This window comes from Micropterus dolomieu, linkage group LG08 (genome assembly GCF_021292245.1).
Source record: "Micropterus dolomieu isolate WLL.071019.BEF.003 ecotype Adirondacks linkage group LG08, ASM2129224v1, whole genome shotgun sequence".
Taxonomy (NCBI): Eukaryota; Metazoa; Chordata; class Actinopteri; order Centrarchiformes; family Centrarchidae; genus Micropterus; species Micropterus dolomieu.
In genome coordinates, this window is record NC_060157.1 from 6314611 (window position 1) to 6333292 (window position 18682).

An 18682-nucleotide genomic window follows, 5' to 3' on the forward strand; every position below is an offset into this window, starting at 1 on the left:
TTTTTTCCATTCATATTAGTCATATCACAACATAAGCTTTGCTGGTGGGCAATCAATGCCGCTTTTTCTATGACAGCACTGTTAAGACTATACAGAAATGTTCCCTGCCACCCTTTGTTCTTGGTGATTGTACAATCATCTAAACATGGCATTATCTAGCAAATACAAGTATAGAGGCTCACTGCAATTACTACAGTGTCAGACTGTTTTCATTATTGATCAGCAAACACCCTTTCAAATGTCCTCCTTTTCATGAACACATGTATTTAGTTCTTTTGTTTGGTAACATCAGCCTAGAATAGAGACTGAGGGCATTGAGTTAAAAGGTATTGGATGTTTGTCTGCTGTACCAATATTGTTTTTTTGCCTCAGTGAATGTTGCTCTTTTGAAAAGCATGCCCATATCAGTCATACAGCACGTCACATACCTACTGGTCATAGATGTAATTTATCATATATATATATATATATATATATATAAGCCCCCCTCTATGTACATGTAGGGAGGTGGATGCTGGAATAAATACGTATTTTGTGCAGGAGTTACCTGGAGTGACCTGAGGTAGGTAAATCACATTTATTGATTGAGGATTTGAGGATTTTTTAATAAGGGATTTTAATCAGGACATTTCACTTTATCATGTAGAGAAACCATATCAATGCAAATTATTACTTTTAATATTATATTTATGTGTTTTACAACATGTCTGGAGGGGATCTTTGAATATAAAATGTGACAAATTACAAAATGAAACTTTTACACGTCCTTTTGCATGTTAAGAGTTCAACCACAAATGGTTGTAACACTTGGGTGAAACCGGAAGTATAAACAACTCTGTCTTTAAACTAGATCTGTGCCTTTGGTTATAACAAGATGACTGCTTATTTGTCTCACACCACTGACTGAGAGGTTGGGATTTGGAGTTGGAGGAAATTATGGGCCACAGAATTCCACAATCAACCTCTGCTCTTAAAAATGTAGTTTTGAATGTCCATTTTTGTCAAGGTTATTGTAACCGCTGTTTATTTGCAACCAATGAAAGCCTTGGTTTATAGTGATGGTAACAGTCTAATATCCTTCTCAACCCCCCAGTGTGTGATCTGTTGAGTGTGTGGGTGTGTGTGTGTGTATCACTGATGTGGGGGCTGGCGGGTGAGGGGAGAGATCAGTGGCCCACACATGGCTGTAATTTAATGGAGAATTGCCCAGTGGTTCCTGTGCAGAGGTAAACACACCAATAGTCAGGCTTTTGTTATTGCATGACTATGACAACCGCCTCCATCAATAAACAATAGAGTGTTGGAGGGGGGTGGGGACAAGGACTCACTGTATGAAAAGAACCCCACTGTGTCCACTTCGCACTCTCTCTTCTAATCAGCCACATAGTGGAGAAGCGTATGATGAGCATGTGCAATAACGAGCATGGAGAGCTGAAGTCACAGCAAAAGTAAAGCACAACAACAGATTTAGCACTTTCAGGGATGTTGTAATATTGGAAGACCCCACAACTCTAATATTTAACTGCTATCAATTTACACATTTCTATACATTTATCAAGATGAATTGCAGTTTTGGGGATGAAAAGGTCAAACGTGAAGAATTTGAGACACAATAAACAAAGAGATAGGGAGAGCTTGGCAGTCACCATCAAGCTGTGAGTCAACAGGGGGCCAATCCCTCAAATCTGAGATGCAATCTGGGCCAGGGTCATAAACATTTACAGGGTGGGAAGTGCTGAGCAGAGGGCCTGCAGGATATCAGCCCTCTCTCACTTCTAATTAGCTTATGAGAATGCACTAGTTATACAATAGCATAATGCCATCCCCTATTGTGGTGATTTCCAAGTGTTAATTTCAGTTGAAGGGCAATAAAAAATCCATTTAAACAATAGGATAAAGTCAAGAATGTGAAACAAATAATCTGCATGTTATGTATGAGTATTAGAGTTTTACCAAACAGCAGAAGAATAAAAAAATCTGATTCATGGGCATGTATTAATTTAAAACTTCAAATGGATGGACTTTCTTGTAAATTATATCTACCAAACAGCATCAGTAACATCTGATGTGTCAAAAAAATTTACTTTGTAAATTAATAATTAAGTTTGTTATTTTTTTGGTTGATGTTTAAACCAAATGTAACCAAGTTAGTTTATGGTGCAGGAGGACACATGCTCTGCTCATTCACACTGAGGGATTCAATTTTGTGGAAAGTGCAGCCAGATGGCAATGTGACAAGAGTAAAGTATGGGACAAATGAAACATTGATGATTGTAACACACCCATGTTAACATGATCTCATCCTGCAACATACTATATGCACAAACACACACACACACACACACACACACAGTTCCTGTCAGAAAGTGTTAATGGATCAAATTTAGGTCATATTTATTTACACACACAAAATGTAATAACAAATGAACAGAACATTTAAAATCATGCACATCAAAGTATTGCCATATGTTCCATGACCTCATCTGATAATTCAGTGTCAGTCACTTTGAAGAGTCTTTTGTCACTGACAGACGTGACAACAGATGTAGCGGACAAGGTACAAATAAAATAATGATTAAAGCTTAATTTAGAATAAGCAAAAAGCTCTTAAAAGTGCCCTTGGGTGTTGAAGGGTACAAAACTTCCCTGAAAACAAAAGAAACACACTGCATAAAGCACTTGACAATGAATTTGGTCATTCTTCTGGGACTGAAAGGCTATAAGACACCTGGTGGGTTTTTTAGGCTCTTGTAGGTTTACAGCGGCCATTGACAAAGACAGCCGTGGACCTCAGAGGTATTGACTGCCTTCTGTGACCGCTGAAAGAAACTTAATCCCCACAGCCTCTGCCTACTGTATTCAACAATATTTACTCCAAGGCATTTAAAATCTGTTCACATTTCCTTTAAGAAGAGTCACATTTCATGATGTTCTTGTCACTTTGTGCTCTTGAAAACGTAGTAGTTGTATCTGCTTCTTGGTCACATAATGTCTGACGCAAAAAAAGAAAACATGTTTGAGTTTGATATTGCTTCTTCTTGTTAATAAAGTTCATACAATCAAAATCATTCTACCATGAGCTGCATGGACATGAATAAGAGTGCATTATGGTTGTTATAGCAACCACAGAAATGGCTTCTATGCTGAACAATAGTCAGATGGATTTTGGGGAGGCCCAGTGGCCACCCCCCTCCACACCCGCATCTGCTGCCGCCACATTCAGACTTATGGGATGTTCTGCCGATTATTCTCTGTCCTGCTTCCCCTTTTCAAAACTGACAAGCTGAGATGAATGAGAATGAAATTAGGGATTCTGCCTGCATCTGTCCAGGAACTTTGATGCAGTAAGCTGTGGTGGCACTGTTTTGATCGGAAGTTAATAAAGAAAGAGAAAGAAAAGAGACAAATGAGGGCCTGTTGAAGTTATTCAACTCAACAGGGGGGTTAAAAATGTGTGTGACAAAAGTTCTTATGCGCTGTGCAGGGTTTATAATGGCAAACCATTCCAGAGGAAGAGCCAGAAACATCCAGCTGGATAGGCTGTAAATAATGACAGTGCATAGCAACCAGGAAGGTATGCAGAGGCAGAATATGTATGCTTCTAGGGCTTTCTTGTGACCTTTTTTGGTGTTGCTTTTATGGGTAAAACATAACAGGACATCAGCAAGTGAAGAAAGAGAGGCAGATACAACAGAACATGCAAACATCAAGACAATTAAAACATAACTAAGAATTCATAGAGTAAATGACAACAAAGTAGAGGGCCTGTGTGTGAACTATGAAGATAATGCATTGGTATGATGGTATGGTGAGAGTAAAATGTGTACATGGGTGTAATTGTGTGTATTTAGTTATCAGAAATGTCTTAGATAATTACAGGATGTTGCTGACTGCTCAACTGAAATCATTAATTCAACCGATGTGCTACCTCTCTCTCCTCTCTGATGAGAAATAAATGAGCAAAAGTTTGTGTGTGAGACAGAGAGAGAATGTGGTTTATTTTATTGGAGGCACAACTGTAAATCACAACCCAGACAAAAAGGAGAAAACCCTTTAGTGCCTTTGTCCTTTGATTCCTTGTGGACAGCAGCCACAGTAGAATTGGATTGGAGCCACCTGCCTGTCTGTAAAGCCACCGTGCACACTGGATAAAAAGCGAGACTACCGCTGCTTTCCTACACGATGGAGGAAGGATTTATACTTTTAGTGAAAACTACTTCACACACAATAAGTATATCCCAGCAACTCAACTTCACACTCAATGTCAATGAGAATCTCAAAATGTGTTGATAATATCATGGAAAAGTTCATATAAGAGAGAACTTCAAGGAAATTCATGGAAGTCAAGTCAATTTTATTTCGTATAGCCCCAAAAATCACAAATTACAAAATTGCTTCAGAGTGCATTGCAATCTGTACAGCATGTGACATGCTCTATCTTTAGACCCTGGATTCAGATAAGGAACCCCCACCCCACCAAAAAGAAGAGGAAGGATCCCTCTTTTTTTATAAAGTTTCCAAATTTGTATTACTTATTTGAATTCCTGTGCTGTTTGGAAAGTGCTCTGCCTCATTACAGAAACTTAGGATTACATTCAGGATGTTTTGGTATTGCAAAACATGTTTCCCAACTGCATTTGGGGAAAGAAATATTATCTTATTTAGCCATTACAGAACCATAACTGAAGGATTTAGGATAGTATAGACCCTGTCCTAAATTCAAAATACCTTCCAAAAACGACAGCAAGGATGGTCTGTCGGCAATTACAGTGAACATGCGAAACAACATGAACACTGAAATTTTATGACTGAAAGGCTGCTCAAACCGTATGATGACACATTAAATTTCCTGTGTATTAGTGGATAGTCTATATATCGACTGCCAAGACAATTGATTTGGAATTTGATAAAAGTGCTGTGTTTTCAAATATTTATCCTGGGCAGATAATTGGGAGAAAAACAAACTTCCCAAAAAGGTGGGGTTTCCTCTCTGCCTCTCCACCACCGACCCGATAATCAATAAAATTGAAGTTAAAACTGAACGCCTGTCTTTCCTTGTCTTTATGACAGTGACAAGTGAAGTGAGACAGCCGTTGTCAAGGATTCAGGCAGTCTCGTGCATTTTGAACTCAGATACAGGCATCACAGGACAAGTGCCGATTCTAGTTTACAGTACTAGTTAGGTTTTATTATGATAAGATATGAGATAAAGTCTGAGATAGGATAGGACACAGCCATCAATTTAGGAATTGCTTCTGTAATTGGAAGATAGTATTTGTCCTATCTTTGAAACTAAAGAAAGGACATGCAGTAAGGAAATATCTCTGAAATGAGGCCACTGATTACTAACGTATTTCCTCTCAGGTATGTGTCCACTTAGTTTTGTACTCTCACGCACACAAATACAAACAAAAACTGAGATAGCCCTGAGTCTTTCCCAATGCATAGTGACCACCGATGCATTTACAGGAAAGAAGAAAAGGGTGGAAAGAAAGACTTCTGTCTGAGGAGGGTATCCAAACCCCCACATCCATATTGATTAAACAAATTTGCCACAAATCATTTTACAAATGCCCAGTGGGGGGCTATAGAGGTTGGTGGAAATACCCCATTCATGCTCTGTCCTCCCCCGCAGGGCTGAAGCCTCGACTCTTGGCTCGTTTAAGCGTGCTGACAGCCTCTGATCCTCTGGCCATCTGCAGGGTGGGCTGGCCATCGCTGAGGGGTCTTTGTGTTCTAACCTTTAGGAGATTTAACAGTGAAACTGGGGGGGGGGGGGGGGGGGGGGGGGGGGGGGGGGGGGGGGGGGGGGGTATCTGAAGGTGAAAAATCTTCCTCATAATTCTGGTTTCAGCTCACACACAAATCAAACTGTGAAGTCAAATAACATGGAGCAAAGTACTCATAAACTTACTTACTTACAACACTGAAAAGCATCTTTATTATAAACATTCTGTTGGTGAATTTTCACAAAATAAGTACACTTTCTCTGCAGCATATAGCTGATGCCTGGTGTGCTCTCTCAGTGACTCATCATACAAATTTAGCTTTAGCTCCGCCTCCCTCACCACACTTGTCTTTGTGAATGAAAATGGGTGGAGACAGCTGTGTGGAGTATATAGTACGTGCGTGGAGTATTTTAGAAAGCAAGTCCGTGTGAGTGTACATGTGCTGAGCTGTTGCCTTGCAGGGGAAGTAAACAGGATGTTTGTATAGACTTTAGCAAATGTACACACTGCAACATTAATTACTAATTAAGTTATGATTTAAATTTTTAACCTCAATTTAGGTTTTTCTTATTGTATCGTATTCAGCTCAAGTAATTTTAAATACTACATCAGAACTACTGATCAAAGCAATTTACAAAATCAGTCATGATTAGATCTAAACAGATCAATAACTGATGAAAATCCTCTTAACTGATGTTTTATCAACACATATTCTAGTAAACTGCAGCAGTCTACACTGAGGCTCTTTTGGCTCTGTGTAAGGGGTCCATCCCTCCCCTTCTCATAACCTCAAACACATGGTCAGCTCCTATTATTTTAACTGCTTCCAGTGACTTCAGATCTTGCTCGACCTCTGAGTGCAATCAGGGGAAGGAATGGCCACATTAAAACAACCAGGCCAGTGACAGCTTAGGTTACCCCAGTTATGAAGAGTAAGATACTACTTTATAAGCTACACATGTTCATAAATCAGTGTCTCTGGGAATAGAATAACTTTGGAAGGTTATGAAAACCAAAACGTACTAAATTTTGATATTTTAGGTGACACCATTTTTGGATCTTAATGTAAAAAAGTGAGAATTCCTTAGAATATGTACATGATGAAGCCAGTGCTGTCAATGTCTTTAAAAACTCCTTCCTATGTTTTTTCCACTCATGTGGAATACATGTCTGGAAATTATCTTGTTCCTGTTCATACAGAGGTCAAAAGACGTATGATGAGTAGGCTCAGAGGGAGCAGTTGATTTGGTGTCTGACGAGAACAACAAACAGGTAATGCTTGCAGCAGCTGTGTGACAATTCATGTGTGTATAAGAAGGCATCTACTTCCTGCTGACTGGGGTTTTCACCAGTATGACTACACAGATATAGTGGCATTTTATCATTCACAACGTCAGATTCATGCAAATACACATACAAACATGTGCACTGGATCATATGCATATCAAACGTCATATCAAACATTTACTGGGAGCTTGAATCTATTCCTGTATCGCTCTGCTTTCAGACCAGCCCTGAATGCTTCCCCAGAAACCTAATCCAACAAAACAGCCCATCGCTCATAAAGACGCCACATGAGTGATGTGAGCGGAGCAAGTTATAGCGACCCTGGGACACACAACTCTTCCCTTTTCTCAAACACACAAATTCCACTGATTTGCACTCATCTGTGATCTCAGGGAACTGTCACATCAGTTTCAGGGTAGCATTCATAAAATCTTTTCATACACTGGTTTTACATTACCTGTGAAAATGACCGGGATTGTTTGAAAAAGAGAAGAGCAGCAGACTTTTTCAACAACATGCCATTCATTTCTTTCTACTGTCTGATTTCCACTATTGACAACCTGGTTTTGAGTTGAAAAGACATCAGAAATCAATATCTTTTTTCTTGTTTGCTGCTGCTGTTAGCGGGGATGGAGGACTGAGTCACTAGTAAGCTGCTGAAAATGGAGACACAAAGTCAAATGTTTTTTGTGTATAGCTAACTAATCCAAACCATTATGAAAAATATCTTGCAATTATACCTCACTGTAAAATCTACATTTTGAGCATGAATATAGTTACGTTTGAATGTGAAAAAGCAGAGATCTAAAGATAGAAATAAAGAAATAAAGTGTGGAGGTCAATAGGCTCCTTAAAAAGCTCTTTGCTTAAAAAGTTAGGATGAAGCTGATATTATTTATGAAAAATACATAATTTCTTAATTGGCTAAATGACAAACCCATTAGATGTTTAGCAGTGGTGAGCAGGCTGGCACTCACATACACACCCCTCTGTGTATCCAATTCTTTCTCGACCCACCTAGTCGGAAGTTACAGAGGCTTCATCCTCCACACAATGAGATAAATATACTACTCGGCTCTTGCCTGCAGATTTTTCTCATAAAAAAAACCCTTTGATAGTTTAGCCATCTGGCCAGAGCCAAAAAAAGTCCTCATAAAAGAGGCCCAAATAAGGTCAGAGGTCACTCCCTCCCTAGGTCAGGGGCCCTGGAAGGTTGTTATAGTGGACTTTACTAAAGTTGTCAGCTCAGATCCCCTTGACAAATTAAAGCACATTCTTCTCTTTTTAACAAGTATTTCATTACAGTCAGCCTTCTCTAAAGGAAATGTTCATACTTAGTTTCTTTGTGGGGAGGGCAGGAGAGAAAGGAGAGTTTGCACAGATATGGAATATGAACTCACCTTCATGGAAGATAAATTGATTATAATCAAAAAGACCATCTCAGTCTAACACTCAGTCAGTTGGAAAACATGGACAGCTTGTGGTTTATCCATCAATACTTGATTATGAAAACCTTTGATGCATACGATTTTACTTTTTTCCTTTCAATACAAAAACCATTATCCATATCTGGAGGAGTAAACGGCCTTTAATCAGCACATAGTACATTAAAAGGTGCAATGACAGCCTGTCATTAACCCTGACCTGTCTGTGTCTCAGTCCAAAAGTCCAGAGGATGAAAGTCTTGGGTTGGACTTATCGGACAGACACATTTAGCTGGCTGCTGTCTGTGTGTCAGCAGGTAGAATCTGCCTGCTAACACGATACAGACACTGTGACAGTTGGTATGAGATGCAGACTAAAGAGATTTCAAACTAATGTCTTCTTTTCAAATGTTAAAATGATGACTAGGTCCACATTGTGGCGCTAAGAAATAGTTTGACATTTGGAAATATGTTGTCACTTTTGGACAGAGCCATGCTAGCCGTTTCCACCTGCTGAGCTAAGCTAACCAGCTTCATATTTACTGTACAGACAGGAAAATTATATTTTCACTTTTGGCGAGAAAGCGAGTAAGCATATATCCCATAATGTCAGTATAAAAACCCCATTGCTACTTATATGAGAAAAAAACATCTAAAATGTGACTTGGTTTCATATCCCACAACCCACCTGTTTCTACCAGGGCACAGACTGAAGTAATATTACAGATGAGGTAGGAGAACAGGAGTTGAGCAATGCTACATCTGTCTTTATACCCGGTGAGTTTTTTGAATGTGTTTGGTTCCACCCCACATGCATTCAAAACCCCATCTGAAACATTCAAACAAATGCTCAGCATATGACAGCCCCTATGTGACTGTGGGAAGGACTGGACAAAGACAAGTGTTTTCCACCACACAGCTGCTCCGCTGGAAATTTGTCTTGAGCTCATTGTCTTACTCTTTATGGTGTTAAAGCTCTCGCTCCATGCTCCAGTCGCTTCCTAAGAAAGGTGCTGCTGGATGATACATAGGCAGAAGTGTCCAGTTTCAGAGGAAATGGTGAGAGAATTGGTAGGGGACGATGAGCTCCATTAAACACCGCTGAAGAATTGGACATCGCAAGGCTGTGTGAAGCAAACAAGCTACAGGTGGGGTATGGGGAGTGAGGCCACACAACACCAAAATCACACGTGTGGCAGAGTGTATTATTTCCTCTTAAAGGCAGTTATGCAGTGTGAGAATGGGATTTAAAATTAATTAAATCAAATGAAAGATCAGCAGAATTATAAGTGGTAATCCGAATTGAATTATCTTAGAATGCATTGATTCAGCACTGAAAAATACCTTTCATGTCTTCATCATCGTCTCATAAAAACCAACATTTGCTTTTGTTCCATTTTCAATGAACTGATGATGAAAGGTGACAGGGGGGAGAAACACTTCAAATTCCATGCAGACAAGAATGCAACGTCTCCAGTTTCTGATAATCAGCATGGCTATGAAGAGTGAAAATAAACAAACACTTTTTTTTCTCCCAGAACTTTTGCCTGAGGGACCCAGGATGAGGAGGGGCTTCATCCCAGCACACCATTATTAATCTTAGTTAATTGTAGGCTTCTCCATTTAACTGTCCCGCATTTTTCATTACTGTTTATAGTGGCAGAAAACTGACCTACAATTTTGTTCAGCTACAGTAACATTGTACAAAGTGTCTGATATAAACTTTATTAAACTCCTACTGTTTATCTACAGTTTCATCATGTATATGTGTGTAAAATATTCTAAGGAATTAGAGAGTTCTGATTATAAATGAAACCATGAAATAAATGTGTTGATTTGTGAATGCATTCAGCAGGAAGTAATGATTTTTTGATTTTGAAACATTTCACTTTAACATACATCCACTTAGCTTTTTGATAAATTGGCCTTTTGTGACTCACATAGTAAATAACCACATTAAACATACTGTAAAATGATGCACATGTTTCCCACTGTGCATGCAGCACTTAACCCCTTCGTGATTACTTGTTTTGCTGTATCTGATACACATCTCTAGTTTTTCATGAGCAGTAGGAGGACGTGGCATGCCTTCAGTGCCCATAACACAGCATGCATTCCATGTGTTGAATATTGTTGGTATCCTCGTTTGAAAAGGAATGCATCATGGTGGTATAATTGCCCTTACTTCTCTCTGGCCACTTAGTTAAAAGGGATTCAGATGGTTTGGGATCTCTCTCTCTCTCTCTCCACCACCCCTCCTCCCATGGGGTAGGGAGAGGAGGAGAACATGAGGGGGATGGGTGTATTTGACTTGGGAGAGCTGAATTTGGAAGGGGGTAAGGCCATTTACATAAAAGGCCAAACTATTTTATTTAGCCTTCATTTTCCTCCCAGACAATCATTGCTTTAAATTACAGCTCTTCCTCCCCCCTTATCAAGAAGGGGTGATAATGCTATGGCTGGCATTCCACACAGTTTCCAATACAAAATGACCTACCCAACAGACATAGATATTGGATTATAGTGGCATTTTAGAAGTCACATGATCCTCTTGTTTCGCTCTACGACTTGGCTTCATGTCCCCTCTTGTTGGCAGGGCTTGCTGGCTGCTGGGAGGTCCAAGTGGCCAAATGCTACAAGTTTGGTGGTGGAACAAGCAACTGCATGTGGCTGTGGCTTATCGAACCATGCATGGTCAACCCCCCCCCCGCCCCGCCCACACACACACACACACAACTATATTGCACTTGTTTAGTGAATCGTGGACCAGCGAGTATAACAGGTTTTAGAGTTTTGCAAGTTACATTTGAGGAATTTTAGTTTTGGGGTCATTGTCTAGTTGTGTGTTTTGCAGCAGGCTGGTCAGACAGGAAATATTCATTCCTGCTCATTCCTTGCAGCATGTTAAACTCTGCAATTACTGAAATAACAAAACACCACTAGACTAAATTATTAAAACAAATATGTGACAAATAAAAATAAATTGATGTTCACATCCTCTATTATATTGATCAGTTTTTTAAAGTTCATTGACACATATTTTTGCCATTCTAAAAAGTAGAACTTTATGGATCCAAATTTAGGAATTTCCACAGTTATTCATGATCTTTTTGATAGCTGTATTTATCAAGCCTATTATATGAGGTCCAAGGTTGTTTTGATTCATTCATTGTGATTTAAAAGTGTCACTTTTATCCATTTTATTACAGACTGTCTGTTTCAAACATGTGTCTGTCATCTGTCACCAGCCTGTAGTATGATGCTCCTGTGATTTTGTCAATCCTATTGATTCAGTGTTTGCAACCCCAACCCCCGCAGCAGGGCTAATTAAAACAATTTCAAGCACAAAGGAGGGGAGCCTTTTGTATCACACAACCAGCAGTGCAACGGATATGGTGCCAGAGGGGCACAGTTGTCAAGGATTAGCACCCCGTCGCAGGCGCAGATGGATATATCAGCCTCCCACCACCGGTGATGAGTGTCTAGGACAACTGCCTCAAATGAGCTTTTAGCAGGAATGTAGACGCAGCCGAAAGACCTGAACTGAAACAATGAGCCAACAAGTGCAGATGACAGATGAAACAAGAGGTTTTTATTAGGCATCAAGTTGCTTTTCAATCATAATTGTGAATGTGCAATATATAAGTGAATAAATATGACATTAAAAATTATATTTGTGTTTCACATCATTTTTGTAATACTGTTAAACAGCACCACACCCATATAATCTGGTGACTAGTTAGACAAATTAGTCTTATTTATGAAAAACCTCCCACTACCCAGTTTTTTTCACATTCCTAAGCCCTGCAGAGCCCACCCCCTTCCTAAAACAGAGAGATCTGCTGGTGACAAATCTTCAAACCAACTTCCTCTCCTTCCTTTCAACCCAAATAATGGGCCAATGAACTGGATTCTCTCTGTCCTGACTCACATCCTCCATGCCATAATATTTATGCTGCCTATTCAGACGTTGCCCTCATCAAATTGCAATGTGAATCACACCGCAGGATTTGGCTCACCTCATTACATCCTGACTAATAGTCTGAATATTAGTCAGGGACAGTGTGATAGAAACAATGGCTTACCTAAGAGTCACTGCAGAAACAAAACTTTCAATACACATGACCACAGCTGCCTCACTGAGCTGAACAAGCACATTCATTTGGAATCACGAATCTTACCAACTGAGGTGTTGACAGTGACCGTCTCATCCATGCTTTTAAGGCATTGTTGTTATCTCTGTGGCCAGGCCATACTTATCTCACAAAAGGAACTGTATGTGAGCAGAAACAATAGGCTTGATTGAGTGCATTCCCTAAAAGGTGTTAGGTTACACGGGCCTGGTCTATTTAATAGATGATATCTGTCTAAGGGGGACTTTGCCATGTGATCTTTATCACTGGGCTTTTTGAGAAATGGTGCATCATTCATAATCTAATTAATTATCTGGCAAGAAGTTGTGATAACAGGAAGTCCCCCAAGGCTGTGTGTTGTGGGTCAAACCACAAACCAGAGTAAAATTAGTGAAGAGTTTGAGATGATTTTATAATAATTACATTCATCAATAAATAATTGATAAATTTTAAGTAGAAATAACAATAACAATAACAATCTTCAAAGAAAACACATTTAACCAGACAATTTCAGTGTCCACAGTAAGAAGCTATTTCATTTCCATTTGAAGAAAATAAATCTCATCCATCAGTAATTATACATTCATAGATAGGCCCAAATACCCCCTACTTGATTTAAAATAAAAGCCACAATAATGCAATTAGCCTAACAAAGAAAATGGTAATCCATGAGCCAGTATGAGTGCATGGGTGGGATGCATCTGTAATGACCCGAGAATGACTCTGAGAATGCTTCTGAGGAATTTTCACACCAATAAGCTCCAGGAGAGTCGGACTAAAAGTTTGCAGCAACACGCATTATAGTGCTAATCTCTGTGTGGTGCAAATGAAAAAACAACAAAAACTTCTTAGATTAAAAAAGAAAACGCAGTTAACAAAGCCAACTTCATGTGTTTTCATGTGTCACAGGTTAAAATGTTCATTTTAAGTATGATCTGCAAACCAGTCATTCACAGTCTGTATTTACAGATATCAGTAACAGTATGGGACATTATCAGACCACCAACAGATTCATAGCTGGGGGTTGAATCACATATGCTAATAAAGCAGATGTCCACAGTCCTCAACACATTCCAGGCAGCCTATAAAAACAAAGTGTCTTTCTTCCCCAAGGAACCGAGCCCCATCTCTGACTGTCTCCAACAGCCACAAAGCTTCATATAAACATTTAGTGACATAACCTGATGGTCAGCAGTGCTCTGCCCCTCCCTGCCACTGTCTCTAAAACAACCACAGCAATTTGATCCCTTCAGACTACATTTTGGGAGCGCTCTGTGTGTTTAGCCAAGGTGTGGGTCTTTGTCTGAAATCTTTCCATGAGAGTGGAAGTTTCGGGCCACATCTCTGTGTCTCTGCTGTCCACTGTGCCCGACTCCCGCTGAATTCATCAGCCATTGTTTTCTCTGCACAGGCATTTATGATGTCACTGCAAACATAAGCTTTGTCCTCAGATGAAGGATCAGCCAGGGTTCGTGCCCCTATGAGGTCAAACAAACAACAAATATTCATAGGCTATGACTTAGATCATGGGGTTGGGTGGACATTATGGTAGTAGTAAGAAAACGTCTTTTAAGGAAAAAAAAGAATGGCCACCAATAGGGATGGAGGCAAATTTTCTTTTTTACTGGTAACAACAAAATAGGAGTAATACATTTTGTTATCACATTAGGTATGCTCATAGTAATACTTGAAAAAGCACAGCTTTTATCTTATCTTTTCTCTCTGCCCTTATCACCTCTATCCATTCCAGTGAAACGCCACACCATATCAAAATGAAAGCAATAACATTTCCTGGGTCTGCCACTGAGACCCTCAGTCTTCTGAATCATCACCAGTGATTAAACTGATAAACAGTCAAGATACACCGAATGTTCCCTCAGGCCACGGTGATGAACCACACACAGCAGTTATGACAATAAAATACTTCTTGATTGTTTGGATGTGAAAAAGTATTGCCTTTTTTTTTCGAAAATTTTTTGTGACTATAGATTAGATAAATATGATAAAAAATACTTCAGATAAACTTACCTGTAAAGATGCTCAAAATAGTGATATTGCAGTGTCTTCTGAGAATCAACAAAAATCCACATTAACATTGCTTTTCTCATTTGTCCATTTCCGCCCTGGATTTTTTATTTTTCAAACAGCATAAGAATGAATTTTGGCCAGAGCAGTAACTGTGTGCATTAAGTGCTTTGAAAGCAGCCAAGGTAAACACAGACTTAAGCATGCACACGCACACACGCACGCATGCACACGCACACACACACACACACACACACACACACACACAAAACAATGGTTTGTATCTGTAAAGATCCAATTTCTGTCATGTTTGTTTTCTTAGGATAAGGCATGTGTGAACAAAGAAAATATTGTGCTTGCTCATAACCATCTGTTGAAACCACTGGAATTTCTAAAATTATAAATAGGTCTGTTTTGTTAAATTGTGGGAATGTTCTAACATCGGCCACTGACTGAGATAACACATAAGTATTAATTTAAAAGTTAAACGTTTGAATTGTTAATCCCACCAGGTTCTTACACTTTTTTAACCTGAAATGAAACAAAGCAACTAGCATGGCCTCATTCTGAATGTCTACACAATCATATACAACCACATTTATCTGTGTTGTTATAATCAGCGTTACTATTCCAATTCATTACAGTGGTAACTTTGATTGAATGATGAAGAACAATCTAATCACTCTATAACAGCAGGCTGGCAATGAAAACAAATGTCAAACCACACAAAAACTGGCTGTCATGCTCTGCAAACTATGAGAATGTGGACAGAGAAAACACAAAGCAACATGCTGACGTGTGAGAATGATCAGAGGCTGTCACAAATAAAACAACAAATCATCTATCTGTGTAGAGCTAAACCTGATGCCACAAGACAAACACTTACACCAGTGTTCCCAACACAACTTGCATCCCACAAAATATGGAATAAAAGACAACAATTGAGCAATTGTTCAAGCTTCAATACATGGCAGGCACCATGTGCACCGTCAAAACCATGCAAACATTCATTTGTTTAGGGTTAGTGGCACAGAAACATGACAGAGAAACAATGGATAAATGTCTTTGTTACTGAATCACAAAAGCTGATAGCTGGTTATTTGCATTCACGAGATCACACCCAGCACTCATTGCTGGATATTGTTGTAAATGGCACCGGCTCTGTATTGGAGAGCAGGAGATGCTGTAGCATTTCTTTGTCCATTAAATTACTTTTATGGGCTTTGGCACTCTCACTCCAGCCATGCCTATTTGCTTAAAAATATACTTATTTTTCTGCCCCCTGAGGACTGGCTTTAAACTGCTGCTTTCAATCATAAAGAAACAACAACAAAAGAGCCTGTCAGGGTAATGCTTCCTGACAGCCCAACATAGACAAAAAAAAGACAGAAACAACACCCTAAACACTCAAATGAATACCACAAAAAAGGTGACAAAGCTTTCTGAAAAAGTGAACAAAAAGTAGTTAGAAGAAATGCATGTGTGTAATGTGTAGATTTGAGCAGACAATCACTTTAAATTGTGCATTATTTTCATTAAAAATGAAAAAAGCCTACAACCACATAGAAGTAAAATAATCTTACAACCAGAATTTGACCTAAAGTTATGCTATTGATTCCACCATGGACACTACAATAGCCTAATAATGCCTTTGCAAATAATCACATTGCATTCAGAAAGGCAAATTAAAGTGTCTCTTGTGTTGCATGGCTTTAAAAGGCTGATCAATTAGCTCTATCATCTTGCATTTCTGTCACACAGACACAAAGAATGGAACAGAACAGATAAAAGCCTCCAGTGTACTGAGAAATCAAAAACTCACTTAAGATGTCAATAGTGTCACAGCGAAAAGACGCCTGCATTGGAAAACAAATCCATATCAATACTTTACCAATCAGTTAATTTCATTAAGACATTCAAAGCCATTTACTGATGGGATAGCAAATTCTGTGGAAACAAAGCAAAGGTCACAAATGTATTGTTGAACAGAGTGACAGATTGTACCCGGAGGAGTGCAGCGTGAAGAAAACACCCAGCGGCTGTCTGAACAATTTATAACCATCTCTGATGAAAGAAATAAACTTAAAGTTTATTTTAAAGCCCTTTTACATTTTCACATTACTTAAAATACCTACCCTTTGTTTCACTAATGCTCATGTGTTGATGCAGTCTGGTTGTTGTCCTTTTATCACCCGGTCCTCTCTGAATCTATTTATATCCAGAAGGAATGCATCACAACTTACAATTTCTTTAAGAAAGTGGAAATTGCTTTTTGGGGAAACATTTATGACCCCATTCAAAGGCTGACATCTCAAACACAAGAAGGAAGGAATTGAGAAGTGGCATACAGTATTACCATGTCTGTTTAAAAACTCTTTCTGAAAAAAATTTTAACCAAAACTTTAAGATTTCATGATAGAACGGATGTGATTTTTCTTTTTTTTTTTGTGCTCAAAATGAGGTGTGACAAACCCCATCATGCGTTCATTATTATACACAAAATAAATTAAGATCGGCATGATTCTAACATTTCACTCTTTACAATAGTTCAAACTCTCCCCCGAAGCAAAGCTCTAAAGATGTTGTAGTCCATACAACAAGCACTTAACGCCAGCCACGGTGTCACATGTGGAAGAGGAGAGGGGGAGAATGTGGGCTCTCCTCCTCCTCAAGGGTGCTCAGGATTAGGGCCTGGAAGTCTGTTAGATAATAGATCAAAGAGATACACCAGAGAGCACTTCTTGCTTTTCTCACATAATGCTCATCTTCATACATAATGGAATTTCAAGAGCTTTTTCCCCATCTTCTCGCAATTCCAGCTGAAGGTCAGGCGACAGACTTTGGTCCTGGAATCACACAGTGTTAAAAAGGGTCACCGCTGACACAATGGACCGTTGGTGTGATCATAATATAAATATGAGCTTGAGTGCAGGTACTAACAATGCAAGAGCATAACTTATCCCAGTCCAGACCCACCAAAGGATCTGAACAAGGTGCTCTCAGTATTCACTTGCTTTATGTTCCTGAAGTTGTGAAGGATTTCTGAGTTATTAATCTGGAGCAGCAGATCAAACGAAATATCTACCGTGACTTGAAGGAGTAATTCAAAATTTACAATTCCCAATTTTCCAAAGAGGAGCCATATGCTCATTTATCCCAGATTTAGGATATTAATTGCTGATATATTGCAGGCATTCTTTAGTCGAACGAGCTACCACACGCCATCAGACCAAGAGCAAACTTCAAGAAGCTCTTGAAAACTCATCTCTTCCGAGAACACTTCCTCTTATAACACCTCTAACTCCTAACATCTAACATGCACTTCCTGTGCTCTTCTTCTTCTATCCCCTACAATTACCTTGTATTGATTGCACTTTTTGTTAACTCTAACTTCTTTCCCTAGGTATTTACCCCATTGATGCGATATGTGCCATTAGCGCTTAATTGTATTTACTGCTGCCTCTATATGTATTGGCAGTTGTAGATCTCGTGCTGTATTTTATGCTCTCTATGTTAATGATTGTATGTTGTTCCTCAAATGTAAGTCGCTTTGGATAAAAGCGCTTTCCAAATGAATGTAAATGTAATATAATTTTGACATTTTGGAAAATATGCTTACTTCCAGAAGAGACTTCCCCTTACGAAAATCAAACAATCTCTGAAGCAGAGAGTTATTCATCAAACAAATCTGAGTTTGTGGCCATGCAGAAGCCAGAAAAGGTAGGAGTCTTTATCAGTAGAGCCATTAGTGCTGAGGGACAAAAAAGAAATCAATGGTCAACTGTTCATAGGAGACTCCTATTAAGTTGCAGCCTTCACTTTCTGCAAATACTAAGTGCTGAAGTCTGCGTGTAAAAATGGCCACAATAATAGGTAGCCACAGGCAAAACAGGCACTTAATTGAAAAATCTATTGGGAGAGCGACTTGGCTTTTAGAAACTAAGACCTTGATATGCAGTCTAATGTTTTCTACAACTGAAATCTGCTTTATAGATTCAGGATGGGGACTTGAAATATATTCATTTCCAAAAAAGAGCTACACATCCAGAATATGTAGAATAAACATTTCATGACTGCAATACTC